Source organism: Tamandua tetradactyla, chromosome 11, assembly GCF_023851605.1.
Source record: "Tamandua tetradactyla isolate mTamTet1 chromosome 11, mTamTet1.pri, whole genome shotgun sequence".
In the NCBI taxonomy this organism is placed as follows: domain Eukaryota; kingdom Metazoa; phylum Chordata; class Mammalia; order Pilosa; family Myrmecophagidae; genus Tamandua; species Tamandua tetradactyla.
The window spans coordinates 37,240,245-37,263,597 of NC_135337.1; the positions used below are offsets into that span (position 1 = coordinate 37,240,245).

Below are 23,353 nucleotides of genomic sequence, written 5' to 3' on the forward strand. Positions count from 1 at the left end.
TACCTAGCAATGGTATTGCTGGGTCGTATGGCAATTCTATATTCAGCTTTTTGAGGAACCGCCAAACTGCCTTCCACAGTGGTTGCACCCTTTGACATTCCCACCAACAGTGAATAAGTGTGCCTCTTTCTCCGCATCCTCTCCAGCACTTGTCATTTTCTGTTTTGTTGATAATGGCCATTCTGGTGGGTGTGAGATGATATCTCATTGTGGTTTTGATTTGCATTTCTCTAATGGCCAGGGACATTGAGCATCTCTTCATGTGCCTCTTGGCCATCCGTATTTCTTCTTCTGGTAGGTGTCTGTTTAAGTCTTTTTCCCATTTTGTAATTGGGTTGGCTGTCTTTTTGTTGTTGAGTTGAATAATCTCTTTATAAATTCTGGATACTAGACCCTTATCTGATATGTCATTTCCAAATATTGTCTCCCATTGTGTAGGCTGTCTTTCTACTTTCTTGATGAAGTTCTTTGATGCACAAAAGTGTTTAATTTTGAGGAGTTCCCATTCATTTATTTCCTTCTTCAGTGCTCTTGCTTTAGGTTTAAGGTCCATAAAACCGCCTCCAGTTGTAAGATCCATAAGATATCTCCCAACATTTTCCTCTAACTGTTTTATGGTCTTAGACCTAATGTTTAGATCTTTGATCCATTTTGAGTTAACTTTTGTATAGGGTGTGAGAGATGGGTCTTCTTTCATTCTTTTGCATATGGATATCCAGTTCTCTAGGCACCATTTATTGAAGAGACTGCTCTGTCCCAGGTGAGTTGGCTTGACTGCCTTATCAAAGATCAAATGTCCATAGATGAGAGGGTCTATATCTGAGCACTCTATTCGATTCCATTGGTCGATATATCTATCTTTATGCCAATACCATGCTGTTTTGACCACTGTGGCTTCATAATATGCCTTAAAGTCAGGCAGCGCGAGACCTCCAGCTTCGTTTTTTTTCCTCAAGATGTTTTTAGCAATTCGGGGCACCCTGCCCTTCCAGATAAATTTGCTTATTGGTTTTTCTATTTCTGAAAAATAAGTTGTTGGGATTTTGATTGGTATTGCATTGAATCTGTAAATCAATTTAGGTAGGATTGACATCTTAACTATATTTAGTCTTCCAATCCATGAACACGGTATGCCCTTCCATCTATTTAGGTCTTCTGTGATTTCTTTTAGCAGTTTTTTGTAGTTTTCTTTATATAGGTTTTTTGTCTCTTTAGTTAAATTTATTCCTAGGTATTTTATTCTTTTAGTTGCAATTGTAAATGGTATTCGTTTCTTGATTTCCCCCTCAGCTTATTCATTACTAGTGTATAGAAATGCTACAGATTTTTGAATGTTGATCTTGTAACCTGCTACTTTGCTGTACTCATTTATTAGCTCTAGTAGTTTTGTTGTGGATTTTTCCGGGTTTTCGACGTATAGTATCATATCGTCTGCAAACAGTGATAGTTTTACTTCTTCCTTTCCAATTTTGATGCCTTGTATTTCTTTTTCTTGTCTAATTGCTCTGGCTAGAACCTCCAACACGATGTTGAATAATAGTGGTGATAGTGGACATCCTTGTCTTGTTCCTGATCTTAGGGGGAAAGTTTTCAATTTTTCCCCATTGAGGATGATATTAGCTGTGGGTTTTTCATATATTCCCTCTATCATTTTAAGGAAGTTCCCTTGTATTCCTATCTTTTGAAGTGTTTTCAACAGGAAAGGATGTTGAATCTTGTCGAATGCCTTCTCTGCATCAATTGAGATGATCATGTGATTTTTCTGCTTTGATTTGTTGATATGGTGTATTACATTAATTGATTTTCTTATGTTGAACCATCCTTGAATACCTGGGATGAATCCTACTTGGTCATGATGTATAATTCTTTTAATGTGTTGTTGGATACGATTTGCTAGAATTTTATTGAGGATTTTTGCATCTATATTCATTAGAGAGATTGGTCTGTAGTTTTCTTTTTTTGTAATATCTTTGCCTGGTTTTGGTATGAGGGTGATGTTGGCTTCATAGAATGAATTAGGCAGTTTTCCCTCCACTTCGATTTTTTTGAAGAGTTTGAGGAGAATTGGTACTAATTCTTTCTGGAACGTTTGGTAGAATTCACATGTGAAGCCATCTGGTCCTGGACTTTTCTTTTTAGGAAGCTTTTGAATGACTAATTCAATTTCTTTACTTGTGATTGGTTTGTTGAGGTCATCTATGTTTTCTTGAGTCAAAGTTGGTTGTTCATGTCTTTCCAGGAACCCGTCCATTTCCTCTAAATTGTTGTATTTATTAGCGTAAAGTTGTTCATAGTATCCTGTTATTACCTCCTTTATTTCTGTGAGGTCAGTAGTTATGTCTCCTCTTCCATTTCTAATCTTATTTATTTGCATCCTCTCTCTTCTTCTTTTTGTCAATCTTGATAGGGGCCCATCAATCTTATTGATTTTCTCATAGAACCAACTTCTGGTCTTATTGATTTTCTCTACTGTTTTCATATTTTCAATTTCATTTATTTCTGCTCTGATCTTTGTTATTTCTTTCCTTTTGCTTGCTTTGGGATTAGTTTGCTGTTCTTTCTCCAGTTCTTCCAATTGAACAGCTAATTCCTGCATTTTTGCCTTTTCTTCTTTTCTGATATAGGCATTTAGGGCAATAAATTTCCCTCTTAGCACTGCCTTTGCTGCGTCCCATAAGTTTTGATATGTTGTGTTTTCATTTTCATTTGCCTCGAGGTATTTACTAATTTCTCTTGCAATTTCTTCTTTGACCCACTCGTTGTTTAAGAGTGTGTTGTTGAGCCTCCAGGTATTTGTGAATTTTCTGGCATTCCACCTATTATTGATTTCCAACTTCATTCCTTTATGATCCGAGAAAGTGTTGTATATGATTTCAATCTTTTTAAATTTGTTAAGACTTGCTTTGTGACCCAGCATATGGTCTATCTTTGAGAATGATCCATGAGCACTTGAGAAAAAGGTGTATCCTGCTGTTGTGGGATGTAATGTCCTATAAATGTCTGTTAAGTCTAGCTCCTTTATAGTAATATTCAGATTCTATATTTCTTTATTGATCCTCTGTCTAGATGTTCTGTCCATTGATGAGAGTGGGGAATTGAAGTCTCCAACTATTCTGGTATTTGTGTCTATTTCCCTTTTCAGTGTTTGCAGTGTATTCCTCACGTATTTTGGGGCATTCTGGTTCGGTGCATAAATATTTATGATTGTTATGTCTTCTTGCTTAATTGTTCCTTTTATTAGTATATAGTGTCCTTCTTTGTCTCTTTTAACTGTTTTACATTTGAAGTCTAACTTGTTGGATATTAGTATAGCCACTCCTGCTATTTTCTGGTTGTTATTTGCATGAAATATCTTTTCCCAACCTTCCACTTTCAACCTATGTTTATCTTTGGGTCTAAGATGTGTTTCCTGTAGACAGCATATAGAAGGATCCTGTTTTTTAATCCATTCTGCCAATCTATGTCTTGATTGGGGAATTCAGTCCATTAACATTTAGTGTTATTACTGTTTGGATAATATTTTCCTCTGCCATTTTGGCTTTTGTATTATATATATCATATCCGACTTTCCTTCTTTCTACACTCTTCTCCTTCTGTCTTTTCGGTTCTGACTCTAGAGCTCCCTTTAGTATTTCTTGCAGAGCTGGTCTCTTGGTCACAAATTCTCTCAGTGACTTTTTGTCTGAGAATGTTTTAATTTCTCCCTCATTTTTGAAGGACAATTTTGCTGGATATAGGAGTCTTGGTTGGCAGTTGTTCTCTTTTAGTAATTTAAATATATCATCCCACTGTCTTCTAGCCTCCATGGTTTCTGCTGAGAAATCTACACATAGTCTTATTGGGTTTCCCTTGTATGTGATGGATTGTTTTTCTCTTGCTGCTTTCAAGATCCTCTCTTTCTCTTTGACCTCTGACATTCTAACTAGTAAGTGTCTTGGAGAACGCCTATTTGGGTCTAATCTCTTTGGGGTGCACTGCACTTCTTGGATCTGTAATTTTAGGTCTTTCATAAGAGTTGGGAAATTTTCAGTGAAAATTTCTTCCATTAGTTTTTCTCCTCCTTTTCCTTTCTCTTCTCCTTCTGGGACACCCACAACACGTATATTTGTGCGGTTCATATTGTCCTTGAGTTCCCTGATACCCTGTTCAAATTTTTCCATTCTTTTCCCGATAGTTTCTGTTTGTTTTTGGAATTCAGATGTTCCATCCTCCAAATCACTAATTCTATCTTCTGTCTCTTTGAATCTATCATTGTAGGTATCCATTGTTTTTTCTATCTTTTCTACTTTGTCCTTCACTTCCATAAGTTCTGTGATTTGTTTTTTCAGTTTTTCTGTTTCTTCTTTATGTTCAGCCCATGTCTTCTTCATGTCCTCCCTCAATTTATCGATTTCGTTTTTGAAGAGGTTTTCCATTTCTGTTCGTATATTTAGCATTAGTTGTCTCAGCTCCTGTATCTCATTTGAACTATTGGTTTGTTCCTTTGACTGGGCCATATTTTCACTTATTTGAGCGTGATCCGTTATCTTCTGTTGGCGTCTGCGCATTTAGACAGATTTCCCTGGGTATTGGATCCAAAAGTTTGGAAGATTTTTCTGTGAAATCTCTGGGTTCTGTTTTTCTTATCCTGCCCAGTAGGTGGCGCTCGTGGCACACGTTTGTCTGTGGGTCCCACCAGTAAAAGGTGCTGTGGGACCTTAAACTTTGGAAAACTCTCACCGTCCGGGGGGTTCGCTAGCCGAAGCGGCTTGAGCCGGCCTGGGGTCCGAACGCAGGGAGGGTTGCTGGTCGCCGCAGCCCGGGAAAGAGCCCGTCCGAATTTCCTAGTCTGCCCTGGGTGACAAGCGTGGCGGGAGGGCGCCAGCGGCAGCGGCCCGCCCGAGAGAGTGCACGTTCCCGGGGAGTCACGGGTTTGGAAGGGGCCTCCCCCACCCGTCACCGTTCTCCGCAGCCTGGGGATTTCCGATCCAATTCTCTCAGTTGGTCCGGGGGGCTGTGCATGGTGTGGGCGCCAGCCACCTTGGTTTCAGGGGACCGCCTCTCCAATTCTCCCAGCCGGCCCGGGAAGGGGGAAGGGAGTAACTCCGGCCGCTTGCCACCCCGCCCGGTGAGGCCCGTGCGCCTCGGCGATCTCACCCGAGCTGCTTCTCTCAGCCAGCCAGCCGTTCCAGGACGGGGTACGCTGTCTTTTTTATCTCTGTTGTGGCTTTGGGCGCTTTCTGTATCGTTTCTACTCCCCTAGTAGGTGTCCTGGAGAAGAAACTAAGATCCACGCGTCTTACTAAGCCGCCATCTTCCAGGAAGTCCTCTGTATCAGTTTTTATTTTATTAATTTCTGCCCTCCTTTTTAACATTTTATTCCTTTTGCTTTCTTTAATTTTACTTTATTGTTTTTTCTTTAACTTCTTGATTTAAGCATTTTCTCTCTCTTAAGAGCCATAATTTTTCCTCTCTTAAGAGCCATAATTTTTCTTCTAAGTATAACTTTAGCTGCACTCTACAAAGTTTATTATGCAGTATTTTCATTTTTATTAAATTTCAAATATTTTGCAATGACTATTATAATTTTTGACACATTAATTATTTAGAAATATAATTTTTCGTTCCCTAACATATATAAAATTTTTCATTCTTTTCATTTTTGATTACTAAACTATTTTCCCCATTGGCCACATCATTAACTAGAGTTAATAACATGTTGTTTTTAATTGTCTAAATTAACACTTTTCTTCAATCATTTATTTTTTAAATTGCCCCCATCACCAATAAAAGCAGTGACATTTTATTTTGTTTTTCATCAATTGCAAAGCAAACACAGAAAGTTCTATAATATGCAATGTTCATTATAAACCCTAAATAAACTCTTAGCTCCTACAAAATTCTCAACCTTTTGCATTCTTTCTTAATGCCCTTCCTCTGATGGAAATTCAGTGTTTTTCCTAAAAGTATGTGGCCTGGAGCAGAAGGAGCAGAATCTCTTAATTAAAATCCTGTCTAACCTACAATTTTACCAGATTCCTGGTGTGCTGGTTTGAAATGATGTATGTACCCTAGAAAAGCCATGTTTTAATCCTAATCCCATTTTATAAAGGCAGCCATTTCTTTTAATCCTTATTCAGTATTGTATGTTTAAAACTGTAATGAGATCATCTCCCTGGAAATGTGAGTTAATCAAGAGTGGTGGTTAAACTGGATTAGATGATGACATGTCTCCACCCATTTGGATGGGTCTTGATTAGTTTCTGAAGTCCTATACAAGAGGAAATCTTTTGGAGAATGAGAGATTGAGAGAGAGCAGAGGAGAACAACATAGCCACGAGAAGCAAAGTCCACCAGTCAGCAACCTTTGGAGATGAAGAAGGAAAATCCCTCCCGGGGAGCTTCATGAAACAGGAAGCCAGATGACACCATGCTCACCATATGCCCTTCCACTTGAGAAAGAAACCTGGAACTTCATCGGCCTTCTTGAACCAAAGTATCTTTCCCTGGATGCCTTAGATTGGACATTTCTATAGACTTGTTTAATTGGGATATTTTCTCGGCCTTAGAACTGAAAACTAGCAACTTATTGAATTCCCCTTTTAAAAGCCATTCCATTTCTGATAAATTGCATTCTGGCAGCTAGCAAACAGAACACCTGGGGAATCTAAAATATAAAAGATATTTCATGCATATACAACCTAGAACTTCATCTTACATTCCATCTGGCTGTCTTGTCCATTGATCTTTCTTGCATGAGAACTGAAAACTAGCAACTTATTGAATTCCCCTTTTAAAAGCCATTCCATTTCTGATAAATTGCATTCTGGCAGCTAGCAAACTAGAACACCTGGGGAATCTAAAATATAAAAGATATTTCATGCATATACAACCTAGAACTTCATCTTACATTCCATCTGGCCTTCTTGTCCATTGATCTTTCTTAGACCTCATGCAAGAGGAAGGGGCTCTATTTGCCCATTTCACAAACCCAGGGGTAGTTCCCAGAGCACATGTCCCATAACACCTACTTTCCCTGGGACTAACCTTATATTTATTACGTCTTTTAAGGGTGGTGTTGTTCCTTGATCAAGAGGAGACTTTGGTATTAGTCCAACTATGCTAGTCTCATGGGAGGAAAGTGAGAGAAGAAAGCACATAAGAGAGAAGCCAAGACAAAACAACGTACAACCCAGACTGCTTCATTTTATAATCTACAGGTTCCTCTCAGTAAAAGTTCCATGCTTAGTAACGTGGGCCACTTTATGCCAATCAGGATTTTGTTTTGTCTGTGGCATACTTGAAGCCTCCTTTTCTTTGAGGAGGAGCAATGGGGACAAAAGCCTTGGGTTCATATTCACACCCCATTTTCCATTGCTTACATTGCTTCACCAACATTATTTGCAAACAGGTGATCAGGGGGCAAGGGCACTTACTTTATTGCAGGAGGGTGCCTCAGTACTTAGAGGCTGACATCCTTTTTGGGTCAGTTTTCCTCCTTAATCTCTTAATTTAGGATTGAAGTAAGGAAACTGAATACCTCAGCCAGAACCCTGATGTTTAGGACTTCATAAAAGTTTACAAAATGAGGCTGGAAAGAAAAATATGTATGTATTACTAGCAGGGGGCTGCATCTAGCACTTAAATTAGGTGATGGTAATACTGAAATCAGTTAATGATTAATTCGTTCACTGATCAGATATTTCTAATAATAAGAGAATACATTTACTTAGCATCTACAATATGTAAAGCATTGATCCAAACCATTTGTATTTATTAAATCAATTAATACTTACAAAAAAACCCTCTGATGGTATTGTCATCTCTGGCTGCTGCAACTGAGGCATTGAATGGTTATGACCACATTACTAGTAAGGGGTAGAGCTGAGATTTTAATCCAGGCTGACTTGTAACAAAGACCAAGCTCTTTTTAACCAATCTCTTACCCATCCTCTCAATATATTATAATGTAGAGACATATTAGGAAACATATACATATAGAGTATAACCTTAATGCAAAGATGCTGTATAAGATTGAACAAGATGTAGTCCCTATTCTCTGTCCTCAAGGAGTTTACACTCTAGTTAAGATTCTGCTACAGTACTGAAGTGTAATACACCTAAGATTAAGGAGTTATTGGGGGCACCTAAGAAGAGAACCCAGTGACTGTATGGAGTTGGGCCAATGGAGGAAATTGCTTCTAAACTGAAACCTAAAAAAAATGAGTAGGAATTATTTAAGCAAAGAGAGTGGGAGGAAAGGTTGTAGAGAGAGATAATAGAATATGCAAAAGCTCCTAGGCACAAAAATACTCATTGAAAATACTTATTGCAGATGCTGCAGGGGTAGAGAGGCCATGGAAAAAAGCATGTTGGACATGTAAACACAGTCCCCACCTTAGGTTAGCAAAAGTGGATCCAACTAAACCAGAATTGGCTATGCAAAAAAAAAAAAAAATAGACAAACTAAAAAGTTATAAAACTCAAAGAAAGTCCTTTCATAGTGGCCTGAAGGCCTTAACTATCACAAAAAAAAAAACAAAAAAAACCACCACAGCATGCAAAAGACAAAGACAAAAATAGCTTTCTTTGACTTCTGACACATTGATGATCTATAACATGATGGACAGATAAATTGCATTAATATTTTTATGTGTTTCTCCCCCATCCTCTCTTCCAAAGACAGATTCCTTGAGTACAAAAATCATTGTCTAAATTACATCTAAATTCCCTTAATTATAGCATGTCATAGGCATGTTAACTTTACTTTTCACTGGTTAACAGTGAGTCCCAATAATGAATCTTTGCATCTCTTGTACTTTGTTTTTTTAACATTTTTCAAAAGCTTTCTGTCTTTGACCTCTAAGGAAAAAAATAATAAGACATTCAAGACAGACACAGGCTAGTATATTATCCTTGTTTGAATCAATTTGTTGGAAGTAAATTTTAGCTCCCGAGATACAATACCTCCTTTATGGTCATTGTGGTATGAGTACGTATGGATTTCCATGTGGATATTAAATGGACATGATTTTCCTATACCTTCCTACTGCTACAAGAATGTGTGGGAAATATGTTTTTGTAACATACTATTTTCCTTGAAATAAGCATTTTTGACACCTGTTAAAAATAATGTCCTTATTTTACCCTGTAGGCTAAAGAAGATGACTGTACTGGGTGCTTCTCAGACCACAAGGTCATTTTTGTGACGTCACAAGAATACAGTGAATAAAGCATTCTCTTAATTATCTTTAATCTAATTGGGACACAGTAAGCAATAAAGCAAGCACCCTGACCTGTTGTGCTATTTAGCCCTGTTTTCAGATCACGGTGAATAACTGGATGACAGTGTAGTTTTCCTAAAAACTGTTTTGAAATTATTCACAGACATTACATACGTGTGTGTGTGTGTGTGTGTACATAGTCAGTCTTCATTATTTCTGGATTCCATATTTGCAAATTTGCCTGCTTGCTAAAATATATTTGTAACCCCAATCTTAATACTCATGGGAGCTTTCGCTGATCATTTGACAACCTGTGCAGAGCTCGTGAATCAACACCTTCTTCAATGAACTCCGATACACTGCCCTCCAAGGTGATTTACAATTAAACATGCTTAAATTTATGTTCGGAGGCTTTGTTTAAATGTTGCTATAAAATGTTCTTCTGAAACTGTGATACTGTTTCTTGATGGGGTTGAATGGGGACCGTACCTAAAAGTCTGGTGAAAAAAAGAACTTCCTAAGGAATCGTTGTATGAATCTTTGTGGAGCAAGTAAAAACTGTAAGGTGCCTTTAAACAGAAACACACATAAAATAAGGTTGTCTATTAATCAGTTTAGTGAGAGGCACATGGAAACCTAACCCTGTATTTCCCTTATGGCAATGATTCAATATTCCCTAATTCAGTGTTTGTGGAGACTTTATGGAACATAACTATTGCTAATAATGTGAATCGACTCTTATGTGTGTGTGTATATATATATATATGTATGCATATATATACATAAACATATGTGAAAATATGTGTGTGTGTATATATGTATACACATATTTTATACCCAAAAATAGAAAGTATTAATATAACCATGGATTAACATCAAGACATCAAGTTTCTGTTTGTTTGTTTAAGTAAGAAGAAAAGCAGAAAGTCATCAAAACATTTTTTGAAAAAGATGTTTTTCCAGAAAGTTTTATTTTCAGTCAATTACAAGTGCCAGAAGAAAGGCAAATTCCACTATATTCTAATCTCAGTTTTCATTTATTCAACACATAGTTATTGCACAACTATAATGTGCCAGGCACTGTACAAGACTCTGAGGATATAGTGGTGCATAAAACAGACCCATCTGCTACCTTTACAAATCAGGCTATGCTGTAGCATAGTCTTTAGGATAAATCTTGGACAAGGCCACGTATATGGTAGACGTACCTCTTATGGGAAGCTAATTTCTAATAGTTTCTACTATTACCTTTGTCTTAAGCAAAGACTGAGAACCAAAACAATTATTCTCTTAAATTCATTTTGTTCAATCCATTTTACTGGTATTAACTCATTTACACAGTTCAAGCAAATAGTCTACACGTGTGCAAATAGTCAACCAGGTTTGACAGTTACTTCCAAGCTGTTCCATGCTAAACTTACGTATACGTCATCTCTCTTCTTGTGCACATCTCTGGGTGTCTCCAGCCTACCTGCATGTAATAAATAAACTAATAGCTGGCTTTCACTCATTTGAATCCCACATCAGTTCATATTGTTCAGCCCACTCCAGATGGTGGAGTTTAGTGCATGGGTTTAGTGTATGACTCCTTCTGCACTAAAAAAGGTTCTTCCCTTATTGGTAACTTAATACATGGGGGAAAATGTCCATACTTCCAGGGAGTGGCCTAATTTGCACTTAGCTGGCCAAGTTTCAGTTAACAGTGAACTCAGGGTTTGGTTTCAAGGGAGTTTAAGAAAATAAAAGCCCTCCATCCTGCTGTGAAGTTTAAGAAGATCATCCTAAATGAGTATTCTGGTACAATTTTCCTTATTACAAGTCTTCATTACCTGATTATAATAAAAAAGAACGATGGCAGAATTTTGGTCCCAGGTGTTTAGGAACAGTTCTTTTGTGATAGCTCCTTTCTCATTCTTAATATTCCTTTATGCAATGGATTTCTTCGAGTGCATTGTCTGTCTCTGAAATTATAAACTGCAAACCTTAAAAGTGATATATTGATTCTGAACTCATCCATTCATGGGCAGACTGTATGTCTTTTTTTCCCTTCATATTTTAAATTCTATTTTCTATTTAAAGACCCATGATTTTTTTGTGCAGGGTTTTTTTTTTTTTTTTGCCTTTTTAATCAATGATAAGCACGTTTGTATTTATGTCATTCTTAATAATTTAATAAATGTATTTATGAGAATGCAAAAATGTTCAAATTAATGGTCCTAAAATATCCTTTGGATATTTTTATTGAACAAGAAGGAAGAAAGAAAAGTTCCTTAAAGCAATTTAAAAAGTTTCATAAGGCAAAACCTTAAATCAGGAATGATTAAAGATAGGCTAGCTCTGGAGGAGTAATAACTGATTTGGGCACATTGACCTCCTTAGAATCTCTTAGATGTTAATTACTTATGGTCCATAATTTCATAGAAATTGTTGTGGGTATTGAGCATTATTGTTGAAGTCCAAATACTTCAGTTATTGTGGCCTACAGTCAATGATTTTTAAAAATTAATCTAGATCAGATTAAGGAAATTCTCTTCTATTCTTTAGTTTGCCAAGAACTTTTTTTACAATCAGGAGAGAATATTGAAATTTATGAATTTTCTTTGCATTCAGTGACTTGACCGTATGATTTTTCTTTTTTATTCTATTAATGTAAATGGTTCATTGGTTAATTTTTTAACATTCAACCAACCTTGTACTCCTAGAATGAACTTGACTTGGTTATGATATAGTCATTGTTTTAACAGATCACCAGACTCTATTTTTCATTTGTTTAGGATGTTTGCAACCATGTCTAAATTAAAAATTAGCCTATAATTATCCTTTCATTTAAAGTCCTCAACTAGTTTTAAGATCAAGGTTATGCTGACCTTTTATAATGAATGGGAAAGTGTTTTCTCTTCTATTAGCTGGGAGAATTTGTGCACTATTGGTGTAATGTTCCTTAAGTGTCTGGAAGAATTCACTAATGGATCCATCTGGGCTTACAGATATTTTTTTGTAAGTAGGTTTTTAAATTGAGGATTCAGTTTAACAGATAAAGGAATGATTTAGATTTTCTTTCTCTTATTGTGTTAGTTTTGAAAAGTTGTATTTTTCTGGAAATTTGTATAGTTCATCTAAATTATTAAGTTTATTGGCATGAAGTTGTTTATAATATGTTTATAGTATCCTTTCAATATCTGTAGGATCTAGAGTGATGATCGCTTCTTCAGTTCTAATATTGGTAAGTTATATCTTCTCTTCTTGATTTGTCTATCAGATTTAAGAGCCTTTTCAAAGAAGAAACTATTTGTTTTGTTGTATTTCACTATTTCCTTTTTTTATGTTTCATATTTCCTTCCTTCTACCTTTTTTTTTTTTTTGCATGAGCAGGCACGGGGAATCAAACCCAGGTCTCCAGCATGGCAGGTAAGAACTCTGCCTGCTGAGCCACCGTGGCCTACCCTCTTCTACATTTTTTTTAATTTCTTTTTTTGTATTTTCCCTCCAAATGTCTTGAGATAGACTCTCAGATTGTAGATTTTCAGCCTTTGTTCTTTTCTGGTCCAGCCCTTTAAGGCTATAAATTTTCCTCTGATTGCAGCCTTATCAGCATCCTATATGTTTTGATGTGTTCTATTTTTCATTATCATTTAGTTAATACATTTTTTAGTTTCCTTTGTGATTTCTCCTTTCATACATAGATTATTTATGTGTGTTCTTAATTTCCAAACATTCAAATATTCTTTAGATACTATTTTTATTGATGTCTATCTTGATTCCACCGAAGTTAGGAACCATATTCTGATCTCAATCCTCCAAAATGTATGGCTTGCTTTATGATTCAGTATATGGTCAATTCTGGTAAAAATTCCATGTCTTTGAATATAATGTATAATGTTGTCATTGTTATATTATTTCTTTATTGATTTTTTTTTTTTGCATGGGCAGGCACCAGGAATCAAACCCAGGTCTCTGGCTTAGCAGGCGAGACCTCTGCCTGCTGAGCCACCATAGTCCACCTTCTTTATTGTTTTTTATCTGTTTTGTTTATCAATTATTGAAAGACATAGTCTTTCACTATAGTTACAGGAGTGTCTATTTCTGCTTTTATTTTATCAGTTTGGAATTGTACATTCTTAAACTACATTATTAGGTTCTTAGTTTAACTAATATTTTGTTATTATTTAAATAATTACCCTAGAGATTAAACCATGCAGACTTGTTTTATTATAGTCAAATGTAAATTAATGTTTTTACCTCTTCCCAGACAATGCTAAGATGTAACAACATATTGACTCTTCTTGCCCTTTCTACCTTTTGTGTTGTTTTTATCATGCATTTTAATCCAAAATAATTTTATACCACACAAGACACTGTTATCATTGCTTTATGCAGTAAATACTTTTTACTGCCTCCATTATTTAATAGATTAATGACTCCTTTATTTTATTTCATTTTTTATTTTTGATATTATGCTTTCTTTGAGGTAGCTTGCTCTGCTGTAAAATAAACAAGAAACCATTTACACACCTAATTAAGATACTAGCAGAGAGAAGGTGACCAAGAAGAAAGTCGGAAAATCCATATTCCAATGCTGGACTTGCCACTGGCTGACATTGGAATATTGGATGAGTTTCTCAGCTTGTCCATAACCAGATTCTTTTATCTTTAAGAAGAGAGGATGGAATTATAGACTATAAAATGTTGATTCTAATTTTAATGTTCTGCATCATGGAGACATTATTTCTTTGCCAGGGCTGCTCTAATGGACTTTACAATTATACCGTGTCCTTATTATTTTAAATTATTAGTTTATTTAAATTTAATTGATTAATTTATAAATTTACTTATATTAAACTAAACAATAGATTTAATTTTATTAAATATTTTTAAATGAAAATAGAGTCACAGTATAGTTAGCATGAAATGAACTTTTTGTTATGGCCAATCAAATCTTAAAGTGAGCAAACTCAAGTAGTCTAATTTTTCTCCAAATTACTGTATAAAAATTAGCAATTAAATTTAACATTTTCAATGCCAACTAAACATGTGTTGCTTTCCTGATATTTTTATTATACTCTTGATTATCTATGAAATAAAGGCAAGTTTTCTTCCTTCCATGGTATGTTATTTTATATTTCCAGTATCTCCAGGGATATAATGAAATTCTCAAAAATATTTTTTAATTCACTTTAATTTATAAAATAGACATGGTATGTACCACTTTGGCTGCTAAGTGGAAGAATAAGAGAAAAATAATATTAGGTTAAAAAATAATTCCTAAGAAGTTGGAAATAAAATGTAGATACAATTAAAACTTCTTATTTATTGTTAATAATAGAAATGCAGTCAATTTTGAATAAATGAATAAATGTAAACTGTTAATATAAGTCATTGTTGATGCAATGATTACAAAATCATTGGAGGTGAACATTCTGAACAAGAATATAATTGAAGGTGAAGCTGCAACTTGGCAAAATCTGTGAAAAACAGAATTATCTGATTCTTTTTTTTTAATAAAAAGAAGCATTTATGCAATGGACCAAGATTTGTGTCATCACAAGCCAATGTTACAGTAACAGGTGCCAGCATTATCCCATTGAAACCAATGTGGCCACATAAAAATTAATGTTTATCTAGGAAAAGCCAAGGCAAGGAATGTTCACATCTTCTTTAAATACTGCTGCCTCTTATTTCCTCTTATCTTGAAAACTTAGTACTGAAATCTATTCATGATGTTTGGCTTATTAAAATTAGTCATTATCACTTAGGAGTAAAAAGAGCAATCCATATTGTTTGCCTATGTCCTCGATTCAAAAACTAGCTCACCCAGAGAATAGAATTGTTTGCACTAAATAAAGAAAATTTCCAAAAATTTACAACAAGTTCTCTAGATCAACTTGCTTATATTTTTTTCTACTGGAAATGTATACTTAATACTCATTCTTTTTCCTAGTTCTTCTAATGGCTGCTTTCTCAGATTCCCTTGACAAGTTCTGCTTTACCTAGAATTTACTGTGTAAATGTAAGAAAAAAATAATCATTGCCAACAGGGCTTTCCACAATCGAGAGTTGGCTTTGGGAATAGAGGGGCAAGCCCTCAGGAAGAAAATGTAGCATCCTTCTCAATGGATCTTTGGCATGTCTACAACCTTCTACTCTTAAATTGCACTTCATACTTACTTTGTATTCATAGTATAAAAACATGTATGTACCTGGTATAAAATTTGGAAAATATATAAACTGTAAAAAAGAATAAGAATTTAAAGTATCAGTGATTCTACCATGCAGATGTAATAGCTGCTCATTTTTGTCATGCATTTTCTTCATGCTAAGTTAAGATAATATTTTATGTAGTTTAGTATTCTGATTTTTTCATATTTTATTTTATAGATGTACTAGAAAATATTTCGTTACCTCACTATTGATGAATATTTAGGCTATTTCTACTTTTTTAAGATCTTAAATAATTTTAGATATACATCAGGTAAAATCTTTATGTTCATAGCTAATTATATCCATAGGATAAATTACTAGCCATGGAATTATGTGTACCTTTGCCATAGCATTTAATAGTTCTGGACAAAGTTTTCAAATTACTTACCAAGAAGACAGGTTTTGTTTTTTTTTTTACACTCCATTCAGTGATGTTTAAGAGCCATTCCCAGCAATCTCAATAAAACTGAGAAGTAAACTTTCTTTGTTCTGTACCCATTTGCAGAAGAATAAATGTATATGATAATTTCCCATGCATTTTTTCTGTTTTTTTCTTGGAAACAGATACATCTTTAAATAGAGACTGAACCTAGGGAAATGCAGCTACTTGCTCCACCTGCGTCAGTTTCCTCACTTCTCCAGTTAAACGGGTTTTCTGCGTGCAATTCATTTGCTTGCAAATTTGGTGCTATTGATGATCCTTTCTGGAGACAGCGCACCAACTCCTTACATCCTATGCCATTGAGAGGGCCCATTTGTGCAGACGAGATCAAGTTATGATCATTCTGGACCAGGCATCAGTGAGCTTTCCTCTAATGGGGAAGGATTGTTCTGCACTTCAGGTAGAAGGGTGCTAGCGACTCATAGAACCTGAGTTTACTATATGGATGTGCATCATTACACTTTGTGACAATAAGGAAAGTATAAATGCTGGACTTGATGCCAAGAGCAAGCCTGCTGTGAATTCATCATACAGCAAAAACTCTTCAAAAAACACAGTGTAAACCAAGACCCTGCTAGATCACTTACAACCTCAAGGCTCTTCAGAGAACAATCGTGTCATGGACAATGGCTTGACTTCCTTGAGAAGATAAATAATTTAACCATGAACTGATTTTCATATGCTTTGGTGAATTTTTTGCTTCATTTCCTAAGCTAAGTGTTCTTAAGAAAATTCTGAGTGGTAAATGAAGTCCCATTATAATTGCTGAAAAATTGCTAGCTTATGCACTACTCAAACGAGTTTATTGACCAGAGGCTATTCAAGTTATATGGGTTAGGAATGCAGACTCTGAGGTCAGCTCAGGCTGCCCCAGCTCAAATCTATCTTCTCCACTTAATAGCTTTCTGAACTTGGGTAGTGAAGCTAACTTCTCAGTGCCTCAGTTTCCTTTGTAAAATGGGGATAATTTGGGGATAATTTATGTATGCATAAATCAGACATGGTGACTAATCTCAACTAATTTATAAAATAATAGGGGAGATAAAATACATATGCTAAACTTGCAAATTTAACAAGTGCTCCATAGTCTTCAATAACTCAATCTTGTTCAATATAATCTTCCCAGCAGTTTAAATGGACTCAACTTTATCATTTTCTACCATTTCATAATTAATTATGTACATGCCTATTCTTTCCTATCAGATTCTGATCTCCTTAAATCAGATTCATTTTAATATCTTCCTCCATGTTTGATCTTTTGTCTGACACATAGTAAGTGTTCAATAAACGTTTGATGGGTAGATGAATACATGAACAAATGGATGAACTAATGATATTAGTACAAGGCAGTCTATGCCAACTACCATTAGAGTAGTACAATTGAAACATTGTAGAAATTTACCCTCATCTCCTCATATGAAAGCCAGAGAGAATCAGAGAGGGAAAGCACTCCTGATTTGTACTTTTAGGACAAGTTTTACAAAAACCATGGCACTGGAGGTGGTTAAATGACTGAACAAGGCACTCCACCTTGCTGAACTTCAGCTTCTTCAATTAGCCTTTTCTAACCCTCTTTCTTCACTATGAAATTCAAGATATATGCATTTCTTTACTGAATACATGGCTTCTCAAATTCACAGAAATAGCCCAAACATTGATTTTCAAGACATAATTCACCTCCAGTGCACATGTCCTAGGAAATGGAGGGCTATATGGCAGAGATACACATCGTGTGTCCAAAGATAACTTCATAATGGTTTCTGGGTTGTTAAAATAGGAGGAAACCATTGCCTTTTAGAGGAAAGTTACAGTAAATGTCACCATATGAATAAACATTGTAGTGACATGCTTAAGCCTGGTTTTACTTGTTATGATTATGTTGCCTGACTCTGACCACCAGAAGTGCTTCCCTCATATTTTCCTTCACATTAACATTTACGATGAAGGGGCAGCATTCCTCTTTGCTCTCATCAGCCAAAATGAGTCCCTTTACACCCAGCAATATTTCAACAGTCACAGACCAGTGAGAGATCGGCATAAACGCGGCTTGCTATGGACCTCAGCATGCTCCACCAGCTTTACCCCAGCCAACAGAACTGCCATTTGAAATCCATCTGCCACGTTTCATGGACTTACATTCTGACCTAGTGGGTAGTCACTGAGCTCGAACTGAGCAGAAAGGACCACAGGTTCTAAATGGAAACATTCTTCAGCTCTGCTACATGTTCCCTAAGAACATGAAACACCTAAGCAGCACCTTGAGACGTATTTTTCAGCGTAGAGGTAGCAGAAAACAGAACATGATTCTCCACCCCTTCTTTATATTCCAATGAGATTTGCTAGTTTAACCAGGGGCTGCAGTACAAAAGCACTTGTGGTTCATGTTATATTAATAATGTGGCCTGATTATCAAAAACCATTACTCTTGGTTATCTTGCAGCGGCTGTACCAAGCTGCTATAAGTCAGAGTGACTGCCCACACAGCGTTTGCTCCATACTTATGATAACAGTGTTCTTAATGCAAAAATGCATTTGTAAAATTATTGCCTTTTAAGGATCAGATTTGTTATAAATGAGATGCAATCACACAATTGCTTTAACCTGTGTAAAAAAAAATTAAATACATAAATTAAATGTCAGTATCCTCCTTTGTCTGGGCTTCATACAGGTCAGTTTACTTGTGGTCAAACTCGGGGATATGGCTTTCAAAGCAAATAGGTTGTTAGCTGAATCCTGGCCAGGGGCACAAGCAGTTGTTTTTCTTCTCCATTTCTTTGATGTTGTCTTCTGTAGCACTGATTAGGCCCTGTGGATCAACCCTTCTTTAGGCTTGTTGAGGGTACTTTGTTTAGCTTAGTTTGTTTTTCTTAAAAGCAGCAATGATAATGGATCGGGAAGCATACTATTTCCCTACAGATTCAAATCATTGTTTCCGGTTCTTTGCAGAACTCCAAGGGACTCAAAGTGGCTGCATTCATAGCTCCCAATGCTAACGGCACTGTGGTTGACTTTTTAATTTCGCCCTCCCTTACTGTGACACTTTCACAACGTTCCATTTTGTATGGAAGAAGAGACAAAGACAGGAAGGAAAGCGACTCTAATAAAGTAAAAGAACTAAGTTTTAATGCTCCGTAGTCTCCTTCTCTAGGTGATATGTTTCATTATACATGTTACACCTACCGGGAATAAAAGAGATATGGCTTCACTTGGGAAAACGCCAGGGACTCTATTACCACATATCTTTCAAAGAACCAAAGTTTCTTTATAAACAAAAATATAAGGAATAAATATATAGGATTCTCCATCTCCCCTTATGCCTTCTCTATTTGCATGGTAGTTTAGAATGCTTGATTGTTATAGACAGTTAAGCTTTTCAACCCTAATTCATTAAAAAAATATATTCATGACAAGTTGTTTGAAATGTGGTCCCTTAAGCTTTTTCTGTCTTTTAGAAACTGTTTCATATCACTATCTAAGAAGAAAAGCCAGCCAAGATTTACATTTTAATTTAGTTAACCAAATAGTTCAGGCTGTGTTCTCCAAAGACAAAGACTGGTCTGTAAGTGGGCCGGATTTTCCTGTATTTTATTGCTATAATTTGCATGAGAAACACCAGATCCTGTATAATTGTTGCTTTGTTGTTGTGATACGAGTAGCTGTTTCCAATGTCAATAATTATAACTTGAAATGAAATTTAGTAGCAGTTAGGGGGTGGGGAGTGGAGGCGACTGCCAGCCAGTCAGAATTTCACATCAAACTAACCGCAGTCTAGCCTTGTAATAGGGTGCAGCACCGGAGCTTCCAACAAAACTCCCCACAAAGTAAGCAGAATGAGCAAGTTGCCCGAGCCTTGCCACACTCTACGTCTTGTGTCATGCCATTTTATCTGGGGTCTAATGAAGAACCAGTACGGTTTATATGTGATGGCTGCTAATTGCTTCAGTACCCATGCAAATCATAAAGGCAAACTGTGTCTTATCATAAAATCTGTAACTAGGCCATTTAAACGTGAGGCTCAGGAAAGCATCATTATGTCCATGTTTCCTTTGCTCCTGCATTCTTTTTTCTTTTTTTTTTATGACTTTGTATTAAGTTGTAGCATTTTCTCTGTGGTCATTTGTTCCTTTAGATTAGTCTTCAGTTAAGATAAGCCTGTAATGGATGAAGCGAGGGGCTGTGTGGAGATTGCTGCTGCTGCTGCTGCTGCTGCTTTAGGCCCAGCTGTCAGGACCCACCCACCGGTTTGCCTTGATGCTCCCCACTTATCTGAGAGCAAGGACATCGTGAAGGGAGCCTGCAAAAGGCTAGGATCTGTCCATGAAGCTGTGCGGCTGCACTGGCCCTTTGTCAACCTGGGGAGATTCCACTGCTGAGACTCAATGCCGTGCTGGTCTTATGAAATAAAACCAGCAGAGCTTGGGTTCCACAGGAAACGGAGTAGCAGTGGATATCTAAAGACTCAGCTGGAGAGAGAACTAAACACCTTCTAAGACCCCTGGCTGAGTGTAGTGCAATGCTAGACAGTCGCCTCTTCATGACTCGAAATTTGGAACCTCCTGAGTTCCTTTTTGCAGATTATTAGCACCTTAGTATTGACTAAGGCTGCTCCCCGCATTTCCCAGATAATCAACCCGTTGTTAATAGGCAGCAATTAGTTGCCCTTGCTATTTTTCTCACCGGGGGGAGGAGAAAAGTCTTTGATGACGAAATTCAAACACTGCGTAAATATCTAACATAAAATTAAAGTCTTAAAAATGTCATTTGAATCCGGGCATCCAACTCGAGATTTGCAGGTGTATAAATTGGAAGACTGAGGGATCTCAGTAAATATAATCCGAGACTAACTAGCAGTGGTCGTGTCAAGGTAACAAAGAAATTCTGCCTGTGCACTAATTCCTTACCGCAGCTGTTGGGGTGTTAGATTAGGAGGCTGCATTACCTTTCCCAGGAATATGAAAGCAGGCTGTCTAACCGCCTGTGTTTGTCCTCATAGCCTCCTTCTCGCTGTTAGCAGAGCATGTCCCAACTGTTGTCAATTTATCAATGTAGCGTGCACCGGTGGGCACAGTGTGAGCAGCCATTAGGACAGGTGCCTCTATCCATCACAGCCAGTCACTTATTCCACCTTGTCAAGGAAACTAAATGGAGCTTTTGGAGAAATGTAAACAACTCTCTAATGGACAATCAAAGAGCCACTTTCTGAAGCAAACAAGAGGAAGAAACCTGACAAGACATTTTTTTTTGGGGGGGGGGATGGGGGGTAATATTTAAGTGTTTTTTCAAAGAGCTTTTTAATGGTTGGGTTTGCAAACACTGGGGTGGGGTGGGCATGAGAAGAAATAAATGGGACAAGTAAAACAACTAAAGCAAAATCCGCCCAGTGACCAAAGATTGAGAAATTAGGATTATGCAGTTGTGACCTGGCTGAGTGAAGGAACCATCTACCATTCTGAAGACGCACAAAGCGGACAAGGAACTCAACTAACAAAAAAGTAGGTAAATAAAGGACTCCTCATAGAAATTGAAGGCTTGCTGTTAATCATTCTTTTACTGATGTATTTTTAAGGTTCCAAATGTACATTAGAAGAGCAGAAAAGCAATATTTAAGCATTCCCGCCCTGGGACCACCCTTCATGGCAGAAGCCTCACTAACCAGATGGCTTTTTCACTGAGCCCCTGAAAGACAGAACACTTTGCTTTGTCAAGCAAGAAGGGAAACAAATTCCTCAGAAAATGCCCTGACTTTAACCCCCTGCTTGGGACCATTCTTAGCTGATCGGCATCCCACTGCTGTGATGGTGCTGAGGGGGAGGAGACAACCTCTAAAGTAGCAATTTCAAGCCCGGCCATTCAGGGTTGCACCTTGAATGTCACCGCGAAATGACGAGGTAGCCAGGGCAAACTGTGGCGTGCAGGTGTTCCCGGCACAGCGTGCCCAGTGCCTTCAGGCAGATGGACAGCACCACGCTGTGCCAGCTGAAGCTTCTAGGTGGTCTTCCAGGGAAGCTTGGTGGCTATCCATTCTGGAGGGAACAAAGACAGGAGTGACTGCCAATGGCTGCATCATGGGGGAGGAGAGATGGCCAATCTCAGAACCGAACGCAAATGAAGAAAAAAGAGAGATTCTCTGGGCAGCGGTTACCTTCTGGGAATCAGGTAGCAGCCAGGGGTCAAGAGGTCAGTGCAACCTTGCTAACTGATTGGCGTGTCTGGGAATAAATAAGAAGTCTGAGTTGGGGGCATTGAAATTGGCCCTGACACTCCCTCAGGAGAGAATCCCTGCTTGAGTCAACCTGGTGTTTTCTGGTGAGTGGCAGCTATTTTGTTCTCATCAGTGTTCCTAATTTACTGTTACCCTGGGATCTAGGGGTCAATATACTGTTCAGATAAGGTGAGCACCAAAGACCCTACCTCTTGAACCAAGTCTTCTGAACGGTTGGGGCAGAATGGAAAGATGGTGGTGACATTTGTTTCTGGCTAGCTGAACCCTTCTCCAAACCAGCACTTTCTGTTAGGATGGGAATCTTCTCTGCTCTGTGCAGGAGGGATGCCACTAGCCATATCTGGCTTTTGAGCTTTTGCAATGTGGCTAGCATGATCAAGAAATCAAACATTTTAATTGTATTTAATTTTAACTAATTCAAACTTAAATTTAAATAGCCCCATGTTTCTAGTGGCTACTGTTGGAAAACACAGCTCTAGACCCTATTTTTCCTGAAAAAGTTTGAATGTATATGAATCTGATAAGCATTTTCTGGGCTTCTGGGACTGGATTGCTCAATAGATCTGCCCAACATGGGAATTTAAAGTAGATTTAGTTCCTCAGTCTCGCTAGCCATATTTCAAGAGTTCAATAGTCACCTGTGGCTGGTGGAAACAACATTGGACAGCACAGATACAGAATATTCCATTATCATGGCAAGTCTGATTGGAAAGAGCTGCTCTGGGAGTCAATGTAAATACCAATGCAAAGAGCAACTAAACAATTAAAAGAAAGAGCCCCTGGATTCAACAAACTATTGACTATTTACTTTTTTTTACCAGGTACTATGTCAAATGTTAGGGCTACAGTGGTAAACAGAAAATATATGGCCCTATTCACAATGAATTTAGAATCTAGAGGAGATTTTAAAAAGTAAGTAATGATAACACTAAGTCGGATTATATTGAGAGCCTTGGTGTCACGTGAAAAGGTCAACTAACCTGGACTTTGAAGATGAGAAGATGCATAAAGTTTCCCAGGGGGAGCAGTGCTGAAGCTGAGACCTGGAAAGTAGGGAGGCATCCCCCTGCTGTGTTAGGGATTGTGGGGCATTTTACAAAGGGTGGCATGGCTGGAAGGGCGAGCAAAAGCTGGATCACACAGGGCCTTGTAAGCCCAATTCAAGTGTTTGGTCTTAATCTAAGAGTGCCGGGGAGCTGCTGAAGGGTTTAAGCCACTGAAGTTTAACATGTGTCCACTTTTGAAAATTCACTGACTCCACCTGAGAAAATTATTTTCCATAAGGGA

The 23,353-nt window shown here is 37.2% G+C and overlaps 1 long non-coding RNA gene across 7 annotated transcripts in view; it reads left to right on the forward strand.

Moving 5' to 3' along the window:
- The window catches only part of LOC143649473 (uncharacterized), a 35,674-nt gene extending 16,722 nt beyond the window's left edge, over nucleotides 1–18,952 (forward strand). For 2 of the 7 annotated variants that reach the window (XR_013159025.1, XR_013159018.1), the window contains 4 exons: nucleotides 9,134–9,574; nucleotides 12,389–12,426; nucleotides 15,966–16,530; nucleotides 18,790–18,952. This is a non-coding gene — a long non-coding RNA (uncharacterized LOC143649473). Of the gene's footprint in view, nucleotides 1–9,133; nucleotides 9,575–12,388; nucleotides 12,427–12,575; nucleotides 12,612–15,965; nucleotides 16,920–18,789 lie in introns of those variants that run through there. The other 5 variants (XR_013159021.1, XR_013159024.1, XR_013159019.1 and 2 more) reach the window with 5 other exon arrangements.
- Nucleotides 18,953–23,353: the final 4,401 nt, after the last annotated feature.